The sequence below is a fragment of the Choloepus didactylus genome, chromosome 14, assembly GCF_015220235.1.
Source record: "Choloepus didactylus isolate mChoDid1 chromosome 14, mChoDid1.pri, whole genome shotgun sequence".
Taxonomy (NCBI): domain Eukaryota; kingdom Metazoa; phylum Chordata; class Mammalia; order Pilosa; family Megalonychidae; genus Choloepus; species Choloepus didactylus.
In genome coordinates, this window is record NC_051320.1 from 96,124,975 (window position 1) to 96,144,278 (window position 19,304).

Below are 19,304 nucleotides of genomic sequence, written 5' to 3' on the forward strand. Positions count from 1 at the left end.
CAGACACATACAGGCACACAGATAACACCACGGGCCGGTTACACACACACAGGCACATGTAAACACACACATTGGTTACACACAGGAACACTCAGATACACACACACGAACTACACACAGGCACACCTGGACACACACACACAAAGGTTACACACAGGCATACTTGGACACACTGATTACACATACAGGCACACGCTCATGCTGGTTAGACTCTGCTTTCATTGCTCAGAAGCACTGGGACAGGGTGTTGTGTACATACACACACTCTGCTCAGGCTAGACTTGCTTTTACCTGCAAGGTGTGGTTCTTTTAAACTAACTAAACCTGACTGGGAAGGATCAGTGGCCAGGGGCCGTGTGCCGCAGGGGAGAGCGCTGGGGTCTTCCTTCAGGCACAGCACCACAGCTGGGTACAGAGCCCAGCAGGCACACATGATGGACACACAGCAAACTGCAGACGGGGTGTCCACACCTGTGGAGAGAGCCTGGCCCTGAGTCTGCACCCAGTAGGTGCCTGTGGGGGCTGCGGCAGAAGCCAAGGCCCTCTCCACCCATGGCGCTGACCACGCTCGGGGCCCAGGGGCTGTGGCAGGACATCTCAGGGGTCCAGCACTGCCTGGGGCAGACTCTCCTAAGCTGGGACACTGCCCGTGAACAGCCCTGGACCAGAGCAGGACGGCCAAGCACAGCTTCAGAGGGGCAGCCAGAACTCTAGCCCACAGCTTTCCGGGCTTTGCAGGCCACTCAGGCACTGCCATCGATGCGCTCAACGGTACCACAGCAGTCCATCGGTGGGTGCTGAGCAGCTGCTAAGTGGGGGTGAGGGGGAGTGTCACTGCGTGTCTGCCTTGGGCCCCAGGGTTGTGAATCTTCCCAACCACCCGGTGGGCAGTGGGGAGCACCTGTCGCATAGACATGGAACCTGTCTATGCCACAACAGTGCAGATGGTGAGCACAGACGGGGAGCGCACGAGGCCAGACACCGAGGGGGCCGCTCTGTGATTCCACCCAGACAGCGCTCACAGCAGGGCCCCCGTCGCTGGGCTCCTCAGCACGGACGGACGGAGGAATCAGGGGCTGGTATGGCTCTCCATGACGTGCACGGCGGATAGCAGGTACGTTCACTTAGCGACAGCCCACCGAGCCGGAGCCGTCAGGAGCAGGGAGCCTCTGCCTGCTAAACTTCAATACAAAGTTCACTTGGGAAACCGAGAGCGGCATGGCGGTGAGTCACCTGGCCAGCGTCTAGCCAGCACCGAAGCAGTGAGAACCGGAATACTGTGCTGAATTAGTAAGAAAAATAAGCTGTGTAGGAGGAGGAAATCATTTTCAAAGAAGGGAAGCAACTTCCAACATTCTTGCTCACTTGCCCACTAAAATATTGATGCATTCAGCCAGACTTTCAGGTGTTAGCTTTGACCTTGACACCACACAGCTTTAGGAAGGCCGAACTTTATTCCGATTTGAAGTCAGCAGGACGTTTCAGGAAACAAGAAGTTTGCTGACGGTGCTCCAGTGGGAGGTGCTCCTGTCTTTCACCGCCTGAGCCGCGCAGGGGGGGTCGCAGGGGCCGCATCTGACACCATGGACGTCGGATGTTGTATTTCTCAGCCCTGATTCTCTACTATTGTCCGATACCATCGCGTTTCAGAAAGAAGGGGCGGCATCATTGCCCCCAGCATGCACAGCCTCCAGCTTTGGTCTGTACTTGTCACCGCTGCCCCGAGGAGCGCCAACTGGCTGCAGCACACTTGCTCCTGGCTGCCGCCTCAGCCTCCGACTTGCGGGAGTGCTCCCCACCCCAACGCCAGGCTGATTCTCATCTCTGCTGGAGTGACCACCAGTGCAGTGCCCTTGCCTTACCTGAGCGGCCTTGGTCGCGGTGTTTCCCACATGGCACGGACACCGTCCCCACCCCTTCGGGAGACTGTGACTTCCTTGAGGGCAGTGGCTGGCTCGGCCTCCTTCCCCTGACCACTCCAGGCCTGCCTCTGCAGGCACACACGGAAGCCGGTGCCAGGCGGGGACACCCCCACATACCACACAGGGTGTCAGGTGTGCAACCCCCGTCTGCCCGGCCACACTGCTGGCCTGCTGCTCACTCCCTTCCCTGACTGTGCACCTGTCACAGGGCAGCCACGGACCCCCGGCTGAGACCCGCTGACTCCTCACCCATGTCCCCACCCCAAGGGCCCTTGTCCGCCCAGGCCTGGCGGTTTGCCCCAGGTTGTCAGGCACCGTCCAGGGCCCCGTCTAACCCCCGGCCTCCCAGGCCCAGCCCAGCCACATGCACGCACCACTTCTGGCACCTGTGATCTGGACACCTGCTGACCGGGTGATGGTGGCCCAGGTGCCCGTGGACTGGTGCCCAGGACAGACAGACGTGTGGCATCTAGGCTCCACACTGAGGACGAGGCGGACAGAAGTGGCAGGCCTGCCCCGTCCTCGGGCCACCTAGCCCAGGGAAAACAGGCCTCAGCTAAACCATGTGAACGTGCTGAGTGTGGACGTGTGTCACAGGACTCCAGCTGCCCTGGGAGCGCTGCAGCACCACCGGGCTGGAGGAGCAGCAGAAAGAGCTTCTGGCGGCAGCGGGAGTGGGTGTTCACCCACACCGGGAGACAGGGTGGTTGAGAGGCCGGGGCTGTGCTGGCAGCACTTCCTTCTGGGGCAGACACAGGCAGCACACAGAGGGGCCTGGCCCAGGGGCAGGCTTCCATCACAGGGCCCGCCAGCCTTGGGTGGGCCCTCTCACGGCAGGACAGGTGCCTGCAAGTGGACCCTGCATCATTCCAACACGACTACCTGGAACATAAGTTAGGAAGTTGTCAGAAGTCAGGGCTGTCTCCAAGCTGAGGGACATGTCCTCCGGGCACCCTCCCGCTGGACACGAGCACCCAGCAGGAGGCCAGCCGTCACCCATCTGTCCTCACCCCTGCTGTTTAGAGAAACTTCCATGGGTGCTTAGGACTTCTCTAGCTCTCCACATCCAAGACTCTAGAGCAGGAGCTCAAACTATGGCCCGTGGGCCAAATCTAGCCTGCCACCTGTTTTTGTGCAACCTACAAGAATGGTTTTTACATTTTTAAATGATTGAAAAGAATTAAAGTGAGAATATTTTGTGACTTATAAAAATGTTATGAAATTCACATTTCCGTGTCCATAAATAAAGTTTCACTGGGGCACAGCCATGCTCATTGTTTACTAACATCCATGGCTGCAGTTGCGGGACATTAAGAGTCCAGGCGGTCCATGGAGTCGGGACGTTTCCTCTCCGGCCCATCACAGACAAAGCTGGTTGAGCTGCTCTGGAATGTGTCAGGTCTCTGTGTGGCTGAGCACTTCTTTGCCTCTTCTGGTTTCTGCTTAGTTGTCCTCCACAAGGGGCACTACCGACACGAGACGCCTCCTCCACCCCGCAGACCCTCAAAAGACTCCAACCGTGCTCCCGAGGCCCAAGGTGCTTGCTTGAGTTTGCCACAAGTGCGTCAGCAACGTCTACAAACGCCTCGCTCGAGCTCTCCTCCGGGCACTGGGCGGGGGGGGGGGGGGGGGGTAGGACGATGGTTCCAGAAGCGACAGCTGTATCCCTGGGTGCCACGTGCTTCGTGAAGGAGCTGCCACTCTTCCAAGAAGGCGCAGAGTTCAAGGAAGAGGGCGAGACGGGCTGGCCCAGATCTGAGCTCCACTGCCCAGCAAGCCCCCGCCTGGCAGGGTCTGAGGTTCCGCTGCAGGCTCCCAGCGCCAACACCCCCATTCCACATTCCGTTGGGCCCCTTGGCAGGGACTGGGGGTGCCGGCCTGCCCCGGGAGGCCATGCCAGGGTCAGCAAGCCCATGCAGCGGTGCTCGCGGTGTGCCGAGGTTGCAGGCCAGGGGCCCCTGCCCGTGACACTGGGTGGCAGTGCACTAGGGTGCTGGCAGAGATGACTCTGGACATTCCCTCACTCTTTTCCAGAAAAAGAAACCTGAACCTTGCAAGTTCGTTAGGACTCTGTGGAGACGGCTGCGGGTCAACAATTCAGGCCAGAACTTACACTGTCTGCTGCCTGCCCGGGAAAACTGTGGGCAGCAACGCTGCATTTGGGGCATCCTGGCTGGTCCTAAGGAGGGGGCTGCCCGTGGAACTCAGACCCCGGCTCTAAAGCAGGCTGGTCCCGACAGGTGGCCCCTTGGGAAACAACATACCCCCGCCTCACCTGCCCCTGGACTTGGGCAGCTCCACCAGATGACAAGTGATGCTTCTAACCCAGGGGGTGCCCTAGGGCCAGGGGTTGGCGCCACCTGTCCAGCCTCCAGGCCCAGGGCTCCTCCTCCCGCCATCCCCTAGGCCTCTCCCTCCTGAGCACCTGCTGCTGGGCCTCGCAGGAAGACTGAGAACAAAGTCCCCCACAACACCCTACCCCCATGGGGCTGACAGTGTCCAGCCCCACCGGCCCCACAGGCCAACTGGACCCAAAACAGGAGAGCGGTCCCAGGCCCCAGACTTTGTTTCTCCTCAGGATGGTGATCCCAGGTGACAGCAGATTCACTATGGGCTGGGGGGAGTGTGAGCAGTGTACTGTGGGGCACCTGTCAGACACTCTCATTGGAGCCCCACCTGGGACCCCTGAGGACACGAGGCTGGGTTGGGAGCCTTGGGCCCCCTGGGGACACAAGGCCGGGACAGGAGTCCTGGGCATCCTGGGGACACGAGGCCACGACTGAGAGCCCTGGGATCCCCGGGGACACAAGGCTGGGACAGGAGGCCTGGGCCCCCCGGGGACACGAGGCCAGCAGTCTGTGTCCAGCCTGGCTCAGGTCCCTGCCTCAGCCCCTGCCCCACCTCCAGCTGAGTCACCCAGCGAGCCCGACACAGACCAGGCGGGCCAGTGCGGCCATGGGACGGCACTCTCTCGACAAGCCTGCCTTCCTGCTCACAGGCCCCAGTCAGTGAAAGCAAGAGCAGTGCAAGGGGAGCACAGGATGCCCTGGGGTTCTGCCAATAGCCTACTAGGCTCCAGGGCAAACATCCCTCACCTGGAGGACACCCCCTTGACCAGAGCACAGCCCCACCCCCGCCAAGGGTCCGCCCCATGCTGGGTGCTGGGGAGACATGCCTGGACCAGCCCTGAGCCAAGGGTGGAGGCCACGAGGACACCTGCCTACTCCCCACTTCACCCAGCCACCAAGGTAACGATGCCAAATGGTCTACTGCAGGGGGTGTGGTTTGTTCTGTCATCTCTGTTCACGGTTACCGGGGACAGTGCTGGGCAGGGCCTCCCACACTGCTACCAACCAGCCCAGGTGCTGCCAGTGGGACCACTGCAGAAGGCCCATGAGTTCTCAGCCCACTAGGGAGGAACCCTGGGCCCACCATGCTCCAGAAGGGGAAACTGAGGATCACACACGGGGCAGAGCAGGGTTCCCACCCGGAAGGCTGGCTGCAGAGGCTGGGCTCCTAACCAGCGTAGTGTGTTACCCATTTTGTGGGTGGGCCCCACTTCCCCAACAGACCTCAGGCTCCTTTTCAGGGCTCCCTAGCACAAAGCTGACATGCAGACAGGGCCTGACGAGCTCCACAGACCACACCAATCCAACAGCCCCGGCCCACGCAGGTGCCCAGAGGCCCTTCCTGGGAGGGGGAGGGCTTGGGGTGGGCATCCACACGCTGACAGCAGGCAGCAGGTGATAGCCTATGGGGGCAGATGCCATCCCAGAGGCTGGGGATGCTGTGACTCCAGCCTGCCCTGTGCACCCCGGAGGGGCTGAGAATCCCACCAGAGAGCAAGAGGTCAGGAGGGCTGTGGGACAGCCAGGCTTAGCACTCCCAGACTCCCGCGGTGGCTGCAGCAGAAGGCAACGGAGCTGGGTAGGCTGGGGACAAGCCCCAGGAAAAGCCCACACCACATGGGCTTTCTCCTCATTTCTATTTTCTTCTCAACTCACCTGAAAGTAACTTCTAGGTTGCAAAAAAAGCTCAATCCCACCAAGCACTCAAAGCTTCAGTTCTCATGCCTGGTGCCTGGACTCAGCCACAGGGACAGCTGGGGGAGCTGGGACAGCGGCTGCCTGCCCCCACCCTGCTCCACGCAGCACGCCAGGCCTGCGGGAACTGGGCACAGAGTGGACGTCGGTGGGTACTGCGGGTCCCGTGACGACTTCCTCCGTCGGCAGAAAGACATAAGCGTCGCCCCTAACTTCTTCAAGGGCACCTTGGGAGAGCACGAGGGGTCGCTGCCCCGCACCTGTGCCCTCTGCCGCCCGCGAGGGACTGCGCTGGGACGCCTCGGGCACGGCACTTCCCACGGCTGGGAACAAGCAGAGCACCAGCCCGCAGTAAATAACTTGTTGTTTTCCAGGCAGAAGTTGAACAACAATGGTGGGAGCAGACGGGCTCGCCGTTCACAGGAAGCGCGGGGTCACCGGCGGGGCGCAGGCACGCGCGGGCCCTTCACGGCGCTGGGGGGCCGTGGGGAAGCCGCCCGTAGACGCTTAACAAGAGGCCCGGACTGGGAACGGAACGCGCACCCTTTCCCTCGGTGGACGAGGCCTCCCACATCCAGACACGTCTGTATTCTCAGACCAGAGTGCACGGCGACTGGCAGCTCCTGAGAACGCTGCGGACCAGCTCCTGGCGGGAAACTCGGCAGCCTGAGCAACCTCTGAGGACCTGTCAATGACCAGTGACCAGGAGCCACGCAGGCTCAGGGCTGCAGACGTGCGAAAGCAGCAGCCCCTTCCTTCAGAACGCAAAACCGCCACAGGAGCCAGAGGCAGGCACAAGTGCCCCCCGCCCCCCACTCAGGCACCAGGACCCACAAAGGGCCAAGCCACAGCCTGGGCACCTTCCTGGGCAGTGAGTCTGCCGTGGCTGGGTGGGGTCCAGACACTGCAGCCAACAGGCCACAGAGCTGCAAGGAACATTCCTGAGTCCCCGGAACCATGGGAATGTAGGGAGCAACGAGAGGAAGGGAAGGAAGTGCTGATGCTTTTTCTGGGACACCTCCTGGTGCTTGGAATGAGAAGGAGCAAGGCTGCACATGCACCCCCTTTCTGCCACCACAGATTCACCCCAGACCTGTCCACCACCACCAGGCTGCACGGATGAGGCCAGGAGCCCCTTTCGCAGATGACAGGCCCAGCAACTCCCATGGACCCCTGGGGGGAGCCTCCAGGAGCCGGGACCTGGGGCTCCTGGGCAAGGCCGGGCCATGGATGCTTTTCCTGGGAGCACCCAGGAGGCGCTGCCCACATGCCCCTGTCCTCCTCCGATGACGTGCAGGGGCAGCTCTGAGAAGGGGGCTGGCGCAGCACCCCGCGGTGCTGGAGGCACCTCCCGCCTGCTCTCCTGTGGCCACTTCCCTGTGCCTCGTCCCTGAGAGTCCCCAGGGGAGGCGGCAGCCATGAAGGGCGCTGTGGGGGCCACGTCAGTCCCGTGCTCTCAGTGCGTGCTACTGCAGACCTGCTACCTTAGGCTGGGCAACAGTGGATGCAGCAGGCGGCTTCAAACGGTGGTTCTCCAGCCTCCCAAGGGCTCCAAAATTTAATTCCAGTCGTTTCAGAGGATCTTTCTTCTGGTGCACTGGACACGCACAGGGCCTGACGGTGGTGCCTGAAGCTGGGCTGAGTTTCCAGGAAGCCAAGGACACAGACCTGCCTGCCCCCGCCCCAGGGCCTGACAGGGCTGCGGCTGGGGCTCCTTCCACCTGCAGGGGAGGAGGAGCCTCACGGACCCACTCACCTGGCCAGACCCAGCAGGCGCCACACCTCCCGCTCTCCTGGCCAACGAGCTCCTCTGGAGCGCGGCCCACTGCGAGCCGGGGCATCGGCTGCTTGCTGCCACGATGCCTAAACCAACCACCCATCCTTACAGCTCCCAAAAACCAATGTTGCAACAAGCCAACATCCTCACAATGACACAAGCGACGGTATCTTAGTTTTACAAGACACTGCATGGCTGCTGGCTTAAGATTCCAGAAGCTTCCCGAAGAGCACAAACGCTTTGCTCCAGTGCCAGAGTCTGCTGCCATCTCTGCTGCCCCTTGGCCGTGGGTTCACTGATCCCAGAAGCCAGCTACCACCCCCACTTCGAAGTGGAGAGACCAGGCCTTGGAAGGGAAGGGGAAACAGAAGGCTCCTCAAATATGACATGTCCAGAACCCATCTCCAGGCCTGCCCTCTCCCAAATGTAGACCTCCCTAGAAGACACCACCCACCCCATGGTGCCGGCAGGGGGCTCAGGAACCACCTCCACCCCGACACCCCCACTCTCCTGGAGCCCCGTGCGTCAAGTCCACCATCTCCGCTTTCTCTATGCCCCCAGTCCAAGCTGCCCCTTCCCTCCAGCTGCCTGCACTCGTCTCCTCTGCCTTCCTGCTTCCCACCATGTTTGCACATGCTGTTTCTTCTGCCCACACACTGTTCCTTCCCTCTTACTTGACACCACGTAAAGGAACTGCAGCTTCAGGAGTGCGGTTTTCCCCGAGGTGGTAACCTCTGACTGTCTCTCCTTCCTTCAATCCGCTCACTGCCTGGCAGTGATGTCTCTCTACTGCTCAGAATCTCCCACAGCCTCCAGCATACTTGGAATGAAATCCAAACTTTCTCCACAGCCTGCAGGGGCCTTCCCTACCCAGTGGCCGTGCCAGCCCCATGCCCCAGCCCTCACTTCCTGGGCTCTGGCCACCCCGTAATACCCTCCCCGGGCTCCCCCACGTTCTGCAACTAGGACACACCAAGCTCGTATCCATGCCAGGACTCTTGCCACAGTGGCAGCTCTGTGAGTACACGCCCCTTCATCTGCAGAGCAGCCCCTCGTCATTCAGACCCTCCCACCCACAGCATCCTGTGTGGTCTTCAGAGCCCCCATCACCATCCCAACTTCTCTCTTCATCGGTTTGCTCTCCTTCTGCCAGCAGGGCCCCGTCCACTGCTGGGCCCGCCGAGAATGTGCACGCCCAAGGTGCTCTGCACACACCTGCCGCCATGGGGTGCCTGGCCAAGGCAGCTCCTGCCAGCCTCCCCGTGGGAAAAGCACGCACCCACCTGATGGCAGAGCAGCCTCCACCCAGAAGATGGGGAGGCAGGTCCGGACAAGCCGGAACGCCACCCCGCTGGCTCAGAGCCGAACTCCCTGTGGGCAGAAGGGCCATGGTGGGCTCCGCAGACGGCAGAAAACCTCCTGCTTCCTGCTGGCTGCCTCTGGCTTGTGTGAAATGGGGGCGCTGGTAGAGTGGGCCGCTCAGCACAGTGCTGGCCTGCGGAGCCGCACCTCAGTCCGGGACCCTCCCTCGTATGCCTGAGACTGCAGGGCTGTGATTTAAGTGGGCAGTGAATCCAAAATGCCGGAGGACAACTCAACAGCTCGATTACATGATTGTGAGAAAGTTCTCTCAGAGCCCATTTGCTCTCCATAAACAGATCACGTGTAAAAGCCTTCCTCATATTAGATCATCCTCCACAGCTTGGCCGGTGGAATAAGCCTGCTCAGCAGTGGAATTCCCTAGGTGACCCAGGAAACGAGTGCTGATTTCTGCATCGCAACTCAAGTAAGACCATTACGGCCCATCAGGTGCCAGGACTGGAAAGTTCCTTGTGCTCGAGCTACTCTGAGTTCAACTGCAAACTTTCCCCCTTCGATCCACAAGTCCACAGGATAAAAAGAGCGGGGGGGGGGGGGTGCTCCGGAGGCCCCCTTGAGAAGGCCATGCTTACACCCTGGAGCAGCCCGGGGGGCCCTGCACGCAGGAGCCGGCACCCTACAGACCGCAGGGCAGCCCTCATGCTGTGGATTAGCACGGCTGGGAGGGCAAGGGGGGCCCTGAGTCGGAGGCAAGTGGGGAGAAGGGAGAGCAGCAGCAGGGAGGCCCGGTGGGGGCGGGAAGGAGGCCCAGCCCGAGCCCTGAGCCCCAAGCCCTGAGCCCTGCGTCCCTGAGCCTGTAAGCCCTCTTGCCCCAAGCCCCCAAGACCCTGAGCCCTCTCACCTTGAGCCCCAAGCCCCGAACCCTGAGTCCCCGAGTCCTGACTCCCCAAGCCCCCTCACCCAGAACATGCCCAAACACTCCAGCCAGCGACACCATTCCCCCCGGCACCACACACCTGGTACCATTTTCCTGGGACATCGGCCACGTCAATTGCTATTTTCCTTACATTATAGAAAACACTGACGGGGTACGCTGCTGAAGGATGTGTGTCACAAAAACAGTGAGCCTATCCTCCCCACATGGAAACACGGCTGGGTCCTTCTGCCAATGGGATGGCTTCTCTGAGGCCAGCTCTGTTTCAGGAAGGTGTGCGACGTGTGTCCTCCCCGCGATGATGCTGTGACCAGGGCACACCACCTCTGAGAGCCTCGCTTTCTGCTCTGTAAGATGGGAGAGATGCCTGCACCCCCAAGGGGCTCAGTGATGCCTGGGCCACGGGGCTGGCCAGGCCTCCGAGGTAAACAGCCAGGTAACTCAGATCAAAGGACACCACCAAACACATGGGGCATCGGCAGGAGAGGCTGGAGCTCAGAGGGCTGACCAGCTTCCCAGCCGGGTGCAACACCAGGGATGCCGTGGCAACAGCAGACAGGCCAAGGGCTCGGGTTGTGGGGCTGATACTCTGAGCAAGGGGCCGAGGCAAAGACCACGATCAGCTGGTCACCTGGCAGCTCCCAGAGAGAGTGGGTGCAGCAAGCAGAGGTGGAGGCAGGGGCCTGCAGGCCAAGGACGGACAGAGGGACACCGAGGCCCTCCCTGCCCAGCCCCACTGGGAACATTTACAGGCACAGAGAGGAATCACATTCCACAAGTGAAGCCCCGTGTAAATGACTGCTAAACCAGACTTGAGTTCTCCCTCAAAAACCCCTGGCTTCCCTGGATGCAAAGCGCCCAGGGCCTGGCAAGGGCAAAAGCACGAGAACCTGCAAATGTCATCTTGCTGGCAAGGCCTCCAATCCCACGCTTGCCCACCCTCCAGCTGAGCTGGGAGGTGAAGCCCAGGCAGCCGAGGCCCCAGGTCACAAGAAGGTGCCTTGGCTGAGACAGCGTGGCAGGGACGACAGGAGCTCATCTTTCCACGTGCCAGGCACTGTGCCGGGCAGTCAGCTCACTGACCGCATCTGGTCCTCGTGGGAGGCCCACAGACGTGGGTCTTCAGGTGAGGAAGCTGAGAGTCCCAAGGTCGAGCGCTCTGCACAGGGTCCCCCAGCTATAAGGGCTGGAAGAGGGGCCTGCCTTCAGAGACTCCATCTCCAACACACATCCCAGACCCACGAGCCCCACCTCACCCTCCCTGGGGCCTGCACTTGGACCTGTTCAAGGCACACATCCTTCAGCTCTGAAATTCTGGGACTGAACTGGGGGCAAGAAACACATAAAGGAAATACAACCAGCAACTCCACTGCATATAACGCATAACAAGCGGCTACAGGTTCCCCAAGTGGCAAGAGGGGAGTGGGAGGCAGTCTTCTTGCTCGCTCCTAGGATGTCACCTCAACAGTAAACACTGGGCTGGGAGGGGGCTCCAGTGCAGTGCCTGCCAAATTCTGCAGTGTAGACACTCCCGCTGTGGCTGACTGCAAGCCGCCAACACGAGGCTGCTGAACGCGGAGTCGGGAAGGGGCAAGCAGCAGCCCCTCTCCAGCACCCACAGCCCCAAGAGCAGAGGTAACAGTTAACCGAAGTAAAAGAATTAGAAAGCGATGTTTCGAGTATTTATTACCCTTGATTTTAACCTAATTGCAAGTATGTAATTTAACTTTTAACAACAATGTGTTTAACAACCAGCTCACAGAGTCCTTGAAAATTTAACAATCAGCTCTCACAAGCTGGGACAAGCGGCAGATAACTGGAAATTTCAGAATTCGTTATTTATACTACACCCTGCCTCCTTCCACGAAGTCTATTTGGAAGTGGCTTGAAAATGCTGTTAAAAGGAAACGAGTATTTGTAAATCGGGGGGAAGATTTAATTTTCCCCCGGTTGCCATTCCAGAGTATCAGTAAAGACCTCGAGGACTAGGGAAGTGTGCCAGTTTGAATACATTATGTCCCCCAGAAAAAGCCATATTCTTTGATGCAGTCTTATGGGGCAGACATTTTGGTGCTGATTAGAATCGCATGGAAATGCACCCCACCCAACTGTAGGTGATAATTCTGATGAGTTATTTCCATGGAGGCGTGGCCCCACCCATTCAGGGTGGGTCTTAATCAGTGGAGCCATATAAACGAGCTGATCAGCAGAGGAACTCTGAGAGTGATGTTTTGAAGAGGCACTACAGCCAAGAGGGACACTTTGAAGAAAGCACAGGAGCTGCAGATGAGAGACAGTTTGAAGACTGACACTGGAAGCAGACTCTTGCTCCGGAGAAGCTGAGAGAGGACAAATATCCCAAGTGCAACTAAGAGTGACATTTTTGAGGAACTGCAGCCTAGAGAGGAACGTCCTGGGAGAAAGCCATTTGAAACCAGAACTTTGGAGCAGATGCCAGCCACGCGCCTTCCCAGCTAACAGAGGTTTTTCGGATGCCACTGGCCATCCTCCAGTGAAGGTACTCGATTGCTGATGTGTTACCTTGGACACTTCATGGCCTTAAGACTGTAACTGTGTAACCAAATAAACCCCCTTTTATAAAAGCCAATCCATCTCCGGTGTTTTGCATTCTGGCAGCATTAGCAGACTAGAACAGGAAGCCATGCGAACCGCGTCTCCCTCTGCTGCAGCCCTGCCCGGCACACAGCAGGTGCTCTGGAGACACCTGCTCAACAGAGCGCCTCACTCCGCTTGCCTTCCCTCCTCCTGGGCAAGGGCCTGGGCCAGACACTGGGCAGCCAGCAGGCTGTGCCAGCGAAGGGCCCAGCCCAGCACAACAGTGGATCCGAGTGTGAGTGTGACTCTCAGCTCCACACTCACTGGCACTGAACATCAGTTTCCTCACCTGTAACAACCTGTAAACTATCATTATCTCCAGCTTTTTAAGAGGTGTGAGTTATATGGGACAGCAGGCTGCTGGCTCCAAATGTCATGAACAAGGTGTTACCGCCGGGGCTTGCACATGCAATTTGCATGAGCGGGAAACGCCCACCGCCACCTCGGCTCTCTCCCCACCTTTTGAGATCCTCTGTACCCAACAAGGCCTAATTCACATCCCAGCACCGGCCTGCAAAGTGGTGGCTCTGGGAGCAGGTATATTAGGTAGAACTACATGAAACTGCTGCTCTTTGTGAAATGTAGTTGAATATCAACAACCCCACATGGTACAACCTATATTTACTTTTAAGTCAAACTCTGATTCTGCACTCATGGGCCACAGAGCCAGAACAAGCGACTTCACCTTTCCGAGCCTCGGTTTCCTCATGCAAAGGGCAGCCACGCCAGCAGCTGCTCCTGGATCTTCAGGAGGGCTGAAGGGTGACAGACGAACCCCTGGCCAGTGAGGAAAACGAGCTCTTGATGCCCCCACCAGCCCACTCTGAACCCCCCACCACCCCCGTTCCCACGTCTGCTTTCTGCCTTGTGACTCGCAGTGCTGCTCACCCAAACGGGGTACCACAGGGCAGCAGTGTCCACCCGGCGCCATGAGGCAGTCAGGGACTGCTCCAGCCAACCCAGAGCCCTGACGTGGTAGACGGCTGGTCTCTAGAACATTCTCCTCCACACAGCCACACCTTGGGCCCTCACCCTATCCTGCCACGGCCACGACGGGAGCCTGAGCTGACCTCCCTTCCCTCGGCCTGCCCTCCGCACTGCCCCCAGGTGATCAGAACCAGACCCACCACAGCAGGCTCTGTGTGAAGGCGTGAGGCCGCCTCCCACGGCCAGCCAAGCCCACCCCGGGGCACCACTTGTCGGCCCTCCAGCCTCAGCTCCCATCCCCCCTCCACCCAACTACATGTGCAAATATCAAGCACTTTTAATAAACTACTTCCAACACAACGTATTGGGTTCACTTTCTTTAAGTTTCTTCTCTGTAATTTCCCCACAGATAGTTACAAGTAGGAAGCTGTATCATACATCCCTCATTTTTAAACAGCGGGGCATGACATCCGGCAGCCAAAGACAAACCTCATTTACATGTTACTTACATAATTTACAGACGGGCGTAGGATTTAGATAGCTACTTTCTGATGACAAAATTACCTATCTAGAAAACATTTTGCTACACAGTCCATAACGATTGTTTTAAAAGACCACAGAAAGGATGGCATTTATTCTAAAATTTACCGTTAAAAAAGGAAAAAAAAAAAAAACCACTTCTCTCCATGATTTTAGTTTCATTTTTAAATTTTTAAAGAAAATAATTGACCATTCACAATGTGATTCCTCTATGGTACCCTGCCTCGGGCCTTCCCAAGAGACAAGAAGCCCGTGGCGGCCCCCATGGCACCACAAGCCCCCCGGCCCCTCCGCATGGCCTCTGGACAACTGGCTCTTGTCTTATAATTTCAACACTTGCCTGTAACATTTTGTTAAGATTTATTTATTTTTCTACAGGACTAACTGATATGAGTTTTTCTGTCTTCTATCAATCCAAGCATGTATCCGGCTCATGTTCTGTCACTCTATCATAATTTTGAAAATCACAGCAGTCTAACGAGTTTATAAATAGCTACAGTGTAATATATTGCTTTAATTATTAAGAATTTTAGATTATTACCTTGCCAGTGTTCCTGTGTCCCCTACTGAAAGTGGGCGGACTCGCTGTGTCTCCGTAGGTCACCTCCTTGGAATGGCCCCCGTGATCTGCCCCATCGCTCCTCCTCGCACCTCGCCCAGCACTGAGCTTCCGAGGGCACCCCCTGCCGTCCCCCTGCCTTCCCTCTGGCCTCTCCCTCGCCCAGTCTCGCCCCACCCTGCTGCCTCCCACTCACCTGGTACCAGGGTGGCCAGCACCCCCTCCTCTGCTCCCCTGACCTCCTGCCACCCCTGCGCCCGCACTCACCTTTAACAGCCCTCCCTGATCCTCCTCCCGACCCCGAGTGCCCCAGGGAGCCCTCAGTGCCGGCTTGCTGAATGAATGACACCTTCCTCAGTCTCCCCAAACCAGAGCAGTCCCAGTGTTCCCACGTTTGCTCCCAGCCCACTCTGACCACACCAAGCCCTCACTGGACTGCGAGTGCAGGGCTTCTCCGCCTCGCCCCAGCACCTGGCTCCTCGCACCTGGCAGGCAGGGCTCAATAAGCATTTGATGAAAGAACGGTGGGCATACAACTCCTTGGGACCAAAAGGATATAGTTGACATTTCATTGTTTCTAAAACACAATGATTTGGAGAGTGAGGAAATCCAGACTCAACCAATCCAAATACAACATCCTGCACCAAAAAGTTTTTGATCATCTAGTTGACCACGCTGGCCCTGGCCAGCCCTGCACCCGAACTGTACCCTCACTCAGCCTCTAATGCAGGAGCCAGTAGCAACTCATCCCCGTCTGGGCTTGGCAGCCCACCAGCATTTCTGCAGGCCCCACTCAGGCTCCCCAAAGGATGCCAACCCACTGCAGGTACGTACTGGGACAAAGCAGCACCACGTGATCAGGGTTAAGTGGAGCAGGGAGGCCTCTTGTAAATTCTTCCTGCCAGAAATGAAACCTTCCTGGGTAGCTGGCTCGTGGGTCTTGTTTTTTCAAAACAGGAAAACCAACCGAAAGAATGCTACGGGTAGAAGACCTTTGGGTCACTAGATGCCTTCAGACAAAATAAAATGGCTTTTACTGTACCCTTTTCAAAGCATCATTATAAACAGGAAATTCCTAGAGCTGGGTCAAATACATTTGAAGTGCAGAAGTACACTGTTAACGTAATATGAAAACCTCCCAGGCAGGGGAGTTACAATTCAGTAACTTCACACCAGTCAATCTTCCTCAAAATTTTAAACACACTTATCACTTCCTCTTCTTTGGAACACATCCTGCAGAAGGAAGAGTAATTTCACTGAACGAGTCACCTGCTTAGCAGTGACTGCGATTTCACAAGGGGAGCCAGAACACAAACACAGGCTCCAAGATGACAATCCCCCCTCTAGAGCGAGTGTGTAACCGCACTGCTCCTCAGGCACCCACACGCTCGTGGAATGAAGAGATGCATTTTCACCAGGATGGAGCACGAATCCATGTATCTCAAGTCTCGCCAGACTTGCGTTCAAGGACACAGACCCATGGATTTCAAACCCCTAATCCTGAGAAGGCAGGAGGCTCTGGAGAGCGCAGCAAGTTCCTAAGAAGGGCTGGGCCTGTAACATGCCCCTCGGGACGGGCGAAAAGACGGGCTCGATGCCAGGGCCGGTGAGTCTGCAGTGACTCAGTCGCAGCTCTGTGGCCGGTCGCTACCCAGGCCTGCCAGCTCCTGGCCACCCAAGTCCATCTCCTACATGATGCAGGGAGCGGGGGAAATGAGCAGCCCGCAGCGTTTAGCGTCTGTGATGTCTTCCTTCAGGCGGTTAAAGGGCAGGCTTTTCCCACAGGAAGAAAAGGTGGGTTTCAAGTTACAGCAAACCCTACCCTGGGGATCTGGATCCATAGTAAGGTACAATGAAAAAACGGAAGAGACTTTTTTAAAAAATAAAAATAGACATAAAAAATGAACACAAGCTTTAGTCATCAACTCTGCCTCCTGAATGAGGCACACAAAAATGAATCTAATTTTCCATGTGCATAAACGCACAGACACGCCGGGCTCCCTCGTGGGTGCTATGGCGTTCGCGATCTGCATCAAGCGGGAGAGGCACTAGCATCGAGTGCCACCCAGTCCTGGCTCATCACCCAAGCTGGGAGCCCACAGCTAAAGACCCCTTTTCCTCTTCCCTCGGGTTCTACTTCCTGAACCAGAAGAGGACGAGCAGCAGGAGGGGCGAGTGGGTCTCTCCTTCCCAGTGTAGGAAGTGCCAGCGGAGAACACCTGCCCGGCACGCCTGGCCATGCTGAGGGTGACTCGCGGGTGCTTGCTACCCCTGAGAGGCTCCAGGGCAGTTTGTTGCTAAAATATTCCTTCTGAAAGGGATCAGGGGTTTCAACTGGAGTCCAGCTTCGAGACCCAGCTTCAGCACCTGCCCATCACAACATGGGTGCACTGAAGGGGGGGTCCACAAAAGGGCCCCTCCACAGTCCTCCACTGGGCCCCAGAGCTCTCCGGGAGCAGTAGGCCGGGGCAGCCGTCTACTGTACGGGAACAGGAGGCCCGGCTGAGGACACCCAGAGCCCAGAGCACCACCTCAGACCCATCCTCTCCCTCAGGACTGGCAGAGGGTCCAACCGTCAGCGATCCCCTCGGCACCCAAGAGATAGGACCCAAACCCAGGCCTGCAGGTGCCTCCCTGACCTGCTCTGTCAGAACCTTTGAGCCTGGCCCCTGGGAATGCATACGCTTTTAGAAGCCCCCTCAGCCAAACTACTCAACAAATAGTGTTAAAAGTGAGCATATAATAAATGCAGCACCCCGAAGTGGTGAGGAGAAGGTGAGGATGAACTCCTGGACCGAGAGTCTAAAAGCAAGAAAAACCAGAAATGCTGCCGGAATGAAAATTTATAAAAACATACACTGTAGAAAGAGTGAACCCTGAAGCAAACTATGGGCTACAGCTAATTGCATAATTACAACCTTTCAACAACTGTAACAAAGGCAGCACACTAATGCAAAAGGGTTAGTAACAGGGAACACTGCGTGTGCTGGGGGGGGGGGGGGCAAGAAAATGAGACCTCTGTACTTACTGCTGATTTTTCTGTAAACCTACAAGTACACTAAAAAATAAATTAAAAAAAAAAAAAAAAAACCAAAGAATCAGAAAAGCCTTGGGCTTCTCACTAGCAACAATGAAGGCTAAGACACTCAATGCCATCCAAATCCAGAAGACATGCAACATCTAAGCTAGAATTCTGCACCCTGTCAAACTATCAAGGGTTTAACAAAGAATCAAATAAAAATGTTTAATATAGGCAAGGTTTTAAACTCAGAATTGCTCCTCACATACCTTTTCTCAGGAAGCTACTAGAGGAAATACTCTATCAGAACTAGGTAGTAAAACAAAAATGACCCAGGATCCAAGAAAGAGGAATGTAACAGGGAAGTTGCCCAGGAAAGTTCCAGAACAACACCAGGCACTAAGCCTAGTGGGTAGCGAGTCCCAACTGAGAGGAAGCAGAAGTGAGGTGGCCACGAGAATGCCCCTCTCCGAACTCCAAATGGGGGGAGCCCGTTGGCCACGGGCCACCCGCCCTGCTCTGGAACCCAAGGCCATGACCCCAGCGAGTGTCCGCCTCACGGCCGGGTGCACCAAGGCCGATCTACCTCTGGGCAGTCCTCGATGCCCCCACCCCTCTCACCCGCTCGCTGGGGCCTTCTCGGCCCCCTCCCCATCCCCCTCGCACAGGTGCTTCTCTGCATAACCCCCCAGCCCCACTAAGAGCTGCCCAGGAGGAGCGGCCGAGGCGGACGGAGAAGAGGGCGGCAGGAGCTGAGGCCCACGCGGCGTTCCGTGAGCCTCGGGAGCGCACATGCCTCGTACGCGAGAAATGTAAACACAGACAGTCACAGGGTCTAAATTCACACCGGCACTTGACAAGCCTGCTTGTCCTCTTCGTGGAGGAGTGTCCGTGTCACTCCCCATCAGAGGACGCTGGCAGCAAGTGGCTCAGCAGCCCCAGCACCAAGAAGGGAGCAGAGCAGCAGCCCCAGAGCGGGGTCCCCAGCCTCAGCCCCCACGAGGACCACACCACCAGCCCCGAGGCCCAGAGAGCAACACGCTGCCCCTGCACTTCAGCTGAGGACTACAGGTGACAACTTGCAACCAAAAACAAAACCCGAAGACTTGAACTTGACTGCGAAAGGGAAACAGCAAAAACCTGCACAACTAAGAAGACAACTAGGTCGGCCATCAAGGGCCCAGATTCTCCTAGGCCACTCCAGCTCACATGACAAGCAGAATTCGAGAAACGAAACAAAATAAATACAAGAATCATTTCTTTTTTAACTTCCCAAACCTAGATAGCCAGGCCCAGCAGTAGGCCAGGCCCAGCTGCCTCTCAAACCAGGAACTGGAGACTGATAACGGCATGTCTACATTATTCTCCTACAAAGGACGTTTACTCAGGAAAAAAAAGAAGTTGCAATTAAAATCTTGGGACCCAGTATCAGAAACTAGAACACGCACTCCACCACACAGAATGGAAACAGGTACTGCTTGGGTTCGAGAGCTCCCTGGAGGTTCTCACGGGAAGGCAAGTCCGCCTGGCTCTCCGCCTGGCTGGAGCTGGGAGGGGGCGGACACCGCCCCGAGGCCCAGAGCCCGGACTCGCCACCCGCCAAGTGCAGGCAGGGAGGTGACGCAGAGCAGGACCATGTGGCGTCAT

General features: G+C 57.3%; 1 protein-coding gene across 3 annotated transcripts in view; it reads right to left on the bottom strand.

Annotated features, from left to right (window-relative positions):
• Positions 1-19,304, bottom strand: part of SLC45A4 (solute carrier family 45 member 4) — an 88,014-nt gene that overhangs the window by 11,939 nt on the left and 56,771 nt on the right. The gene's annotated exons all lie outside the window — the stretch shown is intronic.